We start from the raw sequence: 6,450 nt of genomic DNA on the forward strand, positions 1-6,450 counted from the left end.
AAAGGTGCTTGCGAGGGGACATGATGACTTTTCATACATTACATAAGAGAGCATTACATACAGATAGTGTGGGGTCTGTAGTATCAATGCCCTGGATTAATAAAATGAGGAATAGGTACTGCCAAAGGTAAGAGACAAAGTCTGAAGGCATGGGTGTACCTCCCAGGTAGAAGGGGCAAGAAGATGAACAATTCAAGGGGTGCTGTCTAGGGTAGAAGGGCAAATCTTTTGAAGATCAGGTGTACTACCCAGGGAAATAAGAAGAAGATGAAGATATCAGTAGAAGGAGATACTGGCTAGGGGAGGAGGGGATGGAAAAGGCACTGCCCAGGGAGGAAAAGCAGTAAGAAGAAGAAGGGGTAATATGAAGATGATAATTACGGTAGGAAGAGGTACTATTTATGGGTTATTTGAAAAGTATGACTGTTCCAAAATGAGCTTGTACTGACTGTGGACATGGGAATAGCGATGGGCGAATTTATTCGCCAGGTGCGAATTTGGGAAAATGTTCATGTTTCGCCGCCGAATAAATTAGTGAAAAAAAATAAATACACTTGTTGGTTCAGGAATGAAATTTTATTTTGTAGAGTGAATTTTTTGCAATGTAAACAGTGTCATTTAGAAACAAAAACGACATCATAGAATCCCTTTAACATGAGCTACAAACCTCAAACACAATTATCTCTGTCTGCATCGGGGATCCTTAGCCTGGGGCCCCCCTGTTTGCAGCAATATAAATTATCTGTTGCAGGAGATGATGGGAGTTTTCAGCACCCACAGACCCAGTTAAAGTCAAAGATCAGTGAGTGGGTAATGGGAACCAGTTGAAAGCAACAACACATTAAACACACTAAGAATAAAAGGCAGATAAATCAGCACTCAAGTAATATGAATAGATGTAATACTTTCATTACTGCTAAATCATTGTCCTCTCATTGTACATTTAAACCATAAATAAATAGTTCAATGTACAAGAGGCACATCCCCTGTCCTGCAGTGCGTGACCCAGAAATGGCACAAATATTACTAATATTCTCTCAGTTTGTCACATCCATGGATAAGGCAAGAGGCGAAGCAGATTCCACCAATCACAAGCTGTTGTCCCTCATATGCAAATGTTTGGCTGGCTAGTTGGAAGGAAGGCTTGTTTGGGGCAAATGATGGGATATTTGGGAAATGTCCTGATATTAATCTTTTCTAATCTGTGAATTTTAATTAGAATTGTTCAGAAGGAAAGTGGCAGAAGAATTGTGGGTGAGTGACAAAGTAGCCCTATGTAGGGCTCCCCCTGAATATTGGGGATATATATAGAAGGTTATTGGGGGAGTGGAGAGATGTGCTGGGGGTCACTCAGTGGGGCTCATTTATCAACACTGGGCAGTTACCTATAGCAACCAATCAGCGATTAGCTTTTTAAAGCCAGCTGCAAGTAGAACAATGAATGCAGCAATCTGATTGGTTGGCATGGGTTACTGCCCATGAGCAAATTTGCCCAGTGTTGATAAATGACCCCCAGTGACTCAGGGAAGGTCTGAGATAAGAGCCTCACAGGGCATCACTTGGATGAAGTGAGTGGGTAGCCAGAAAGCTTGGCCTGGTTGCCCAGTGAGTACAAAAGATGCAGTGAGTGCCCCCGGGTTGAGCTCCTCTCACTGCTATCAGACTGCTGTCCCAGACTGTTTCATAAGTGCCCCATGTTGTCTTCTCAGCTCCCTGCTCCACACGGCAGCTGAGAAAATATGGGAAAAATCCAAGATGGCCGTGCATTCCACTGTGGAACACACTGTCATTTTGGATGTTTTAGAAAAGCCAGGCTGAGGCAGGCAGAGACAGAGAGGTAGAGACAAGTGGGAGAAGCAGAAAAGAAAGACTACAGTGTTTGTTTTCTGGCTGTGCAAGTGAGAAAGCTTTCAATCTATGCTTTTATCTTGGCATGTCTGGAGTTAGTACAGTGCTCATTGGCCATTCCTAAAGTATTATACTGGCAAGTCTGGGGTTAATATGCATTCCCTGTATCCTTTTAGTGGCATATTCAGGTTCAATATACAGATGATATTTTTTCCGTATTAATTAGGTAATGTATTGCCTTCACCAACAAATTGATTTACTACAAACTTGTTACCTTCATATTGTATTCAGACTAGAGAAACAGCTTGTTGGCCTTTCCCTCCAGAACATTTTCCAAGGACGCTAGGATTGCTAGGATCCTGTTTTACCTGGACAGCCTGGTTTCTGAAAGAGCTGGATCCCATTGGAGCTGCTGCCTCAGGGGCCCCCACACCCTGCCGGACCCCCTGCCACAGTCACAAAGCCCATTTTGGCTGGAGAGGCTCCGGATTGAGTCAGTCAGGGCCCAAGAGGGGTGTCTGCGAGTGTCCCCCCCGGCAGTGAGCTGTTACATGTTCTGCCTGGAGATGGAGCCCTGTGAATGTGCTACTGCTCTGCTGAAGGCTGTGACAATAAAGAGACGGTGGTTGAACTGCAACTCTCCTCCTGGTGTGTTTCACTCAAGGGGTTCCCCCACACAAAAGGTCGGTGGTACATCAAAAGGCACCAGACCTATGTGCCCCCGTTACAGGGGTGCTGACCCTTGCTACATTGTTTCTGTAGTCAGACAAGTACAGACACATACAACATTCAACAATAACAATGACATTTACACACTGGAAATGTTTAATAAAAGTATCACGGAATGTAATTATGTGGAGTCCAATTCATCCTGATGGTTTCCTTGTGGTTACTCGTATAAGCTACACGGGGTGGATTATGAGGCATCGTTATTTTTTATGAGGGGTAATTATGCTCAACACTCCTAGAAAAAATACTGATGCTTTTCATTTCATTACCCCTTTGTTTGCCAAGTGAAGGGCAGTAATGATTCACCTAAATCCTTGATCCTTTCTAGCTTTTTGCATTGGGGATTCACAAGGGTGTCTGAGCTCTAACACATTGGTGTGCTACTGTTCAAAGCAGCACAATCTTCCTCACTAACACCTCTCTACATTAACAAGTGTTAGTGAATGGGGAAAATATCAGTAATCCCTCCTGAATTCCTATATATATATGTATCCAGGGCCACCATCAGGGGACACAGGGGTACTGGGCCCAGGGGATTTCTGGTTCTCAATGTGGCCAGGCCTTGCTGCAAAGGAGGCTGAACAAAAATGCACAACTGAAAAAACTAAGACAGAGTAAAGGAAAAGAGTGAAGAAGCTGCAACAGAAAAGAAAAGAGAAGCTGCAAAGATGAAGAAGCCACAATGGAAGAGAATGAAGAAGCCACAATGGAAAAGAATGAAGAAGCCGCAATGGAAGAGAATGAAGAAGCCACAACAGAAGAGATGGAAAAAGCCACAACGGAATATAATGAAGAATCTGCAATGGAAGTAAATGAAGAAGCCACAATGGAAGAGAATGAAGAAGCCACAACGGAAGAGAAGGAAAAAGCCACAACAGAATATAATGAAGAATCTGCAATGGAAGAGAATGAAGAAGCCACAAAGGAAGAGAATGAAGAAGCCACAACGGAAGAGAATGAAGAAGCCACAACAGAAGAGAATGAAGAAGCCGCAACGGAAAAGAATGAAGAACCCACAACGAAAGAGAATGAAAAAGCCACAACATGAAGAAGCTGAATGGAAGAGAATGAAGAAACCACAACAGAAGAGAATGAAGAAGCCACAACGGAAGAGAATGAAACAGCCACAACATGAAGAAGCTGAATGGAAGAGAATGAAGAAACCATAACAGAAGAGAATGAAGAAACCACAACAGAAGAGAATGAAGAAACCACAACAGAAGAGAATGAAGAAGCCACAACGGAAGAGAATGAAACAGCCACAACGGAATTGTAATAAAAACTCACCCTGGTGGTCTAGTGGGGGGACGGCAGGGACCCCGCCGCCCCCTCGGTGGAGACGCCCGCCATGAGCTGCCCCCCCTTCTGCACCGTGAATACTAAGGGCGCGCGCGGGGCGCCTCTCTCCTTCTTATAGGCACAGTTTGGATTTTCACACTGCCCGTGATAGAAGTTTGTTCCTGGTGCTTCTGAGCTTTAAGCTAATCTGTTTTGATTCCTGTTGTGACCCCTGCCTGGCTTTTGACTATTCTGACCTCTGGATCCTGACCCTTGCCTGAATACTGACTACCTCTTCTGCTAAATCCCTTCTGTTTGATCTCCCGGTTTGACCCTTGTCTGCCTGACTACGCTTATTCTCTGCCTGCCTCGACCCAGCCTGATCTGACTACAATTTTGCCTTACACCTTGTACCACGACCTTCTGCCCAAAGACTTTGCTTCCAGTTCTGCCCCTTCGCTTGTTTAGAACCTTTTGCCTTGCACCTCTCGTTTTAAGACCTGGCGGCATCTGAGTAGCTGAGGGCTCCTCCCAAGGCCAAAGGCGGCTGCTACAGGCAGAAGCACGAGCCGAGACCAGGGTGCTTGGCATTGGTTCTAGATTCAGGGTGCCAACCGTCACATTAATATAATGAAGAAGCCGCAATGGAAGAGAATTAAGAAGCCACAACGGAAGAGAATGAAGAAGCCACAACGGAATAGAATGAAAAAGCCACAACAGAAAAGAATGAAGAAGCCGCAACGGAAGAAAGAGATTGAAGAAGCTGTAATGGAAGAGAATGAAGAAGCCACAATGGAAGAGAATGAAGAAGCCGCAATGGAAAAGAATGAAGAAGCCACAATTGAAGAGAATGAAGAAGCCACAATGGAAGAGAATGAAGAAGCCACAATGGAAGAGAATGAAGAAGCCACAATTGAAGAGAATGAAGCTGCAATGGAGGAGAATGAAGCAGCAATTTCTGAGAAGAATCTATGTTTTCTATTATTAAACAGGCCATTGAAATGTAGATAATTCCTAGAGTTCAGAAAATCCCCCTACATTATGGACTCCAGCAAACAGTGTCAGACTGGGGTGCCAGGGACCCACCAGAAGGCCTTTGACCACCGGCCCAATTTCCAAACTATTTATTTCTCTCTGAATACATTTTTTCTCCTCTTTATCACTTCTCCTTACATATCATCATCTATATTACCTTCTATTTCTCCTGATTGTTCTCCAAATAGAAATGAGGGATGGCCATGTATAGGCACACAAGTCAAATGGTTGGGTGAATAAAAGGGCCCATTGACATCTTATCCTAGAGTCCTGCATGGGGTCGGATACCAGCGGAATAGCCGCAAATCAGTTGGGTTTTAGGCAGAAAATCCCAGATTCCCATGTGGGCAGTCTGTGGGTAACCAACGTGTAAAAGAAACACTAAAAACACTCACACCAAAAGGCCTAAACGAGAATTTTAGTTATACGTGTTTCTTATGAGAGAAAAACTGATTTTAACCTTCTTGCATGTTTTTATTCATTTTTTACAGATAAGAACTGCTGAATGATCACATATAATATTAAGGGTTATTAGAAAATCCCAAGGGCAGTAAGGTATTATAATACAACACATGGATTTTTGCAATATGGTGTTTAATGTACTGTATGTGGTGTTTTTAAAAAAAATTGTTTAAAATAATGTTTTGATACCATATTTTATAATAATTATTGCACATGGGCACTTTAAGAAAGAAAAAGATCATTTTGTTGACTGTCGTACCGAATCGATTGCTTAATTGTATGTTACATATAGGTCGAATTTCCTGTATCCCACATAAGGGTTAATTTTTATGGCAAACTGCATGATGGGAAAAGAAGGCGTGGGAAGTTGGGTTTAAATGGATGACTGCACAAATAATTGTATCCTGATGAAGGCTGGGTGTTTCCCCCCGAAACGTTGATGTTTGGTGGCTGAATAAAAGGGGATAATCCCCGACTGCACTAATCGGTGTGTGTGCGGATCCGTTTCTTTTACACGTTGGTTGCTAAGGGACCTGGCCGGGTCAACGGAAGGAACGCACCACCAGCTTGCAGGATTGGTGAACTACAGGTGTGCGGTAGGAGAATTACATTGCAGTCTGTGGGTAACTCACCAGGGTACCCCAGCTAAGGTGCAGGACTGGTCCCCTCACTCCCCTGTGGTGTAGGCAACTGTCTGTCCCTGTCCTGCTGGGTCGGGTAGCGTTTCTGGGTAGGGGGATGTGTTGGGTGGCGGGTGTTGGTCAGGTTAGGGGACAGAGGGTCTGGATCGGGCACGGGGCTTCCAATTGAACCTGTACAAGTCTCTAACTGAGCTCACTGGGAGTTTTCCTGGTGGAAACATCCGTCGCATCCTTATGACAAAACAGTGGGAAAAGGAGGGGGTTATATACTGGTAATATCATTATCTACCACTCAAGGACCAAACATGGAGTAGCTTCAATTTCACTGTTTGCCTTTTTTAACTTTTTTTTGTGATGATAACAATAGGCAAAAATATTCTCAGCACAATCCCTTTTCATAACACTCCATTGCGAGAGCACTAGCCAGTATTACTATATATATATATATATATATATA

Source organism: Xenopus laevis, chromosome 1S (assembly GCF_017654675.1).
Source record: "Xenopus laevis strain J_2021 chromosome 1S, Xenopus_laevis_v10.1, whole genome shotgun sequence".
In the NCBI taxonomy this organism is placed as follows: Eukaryota; Metazoa; Chordata; class Amphibia; order Anura; family Pipidae; genus Xenopus; species Xenopus laevis.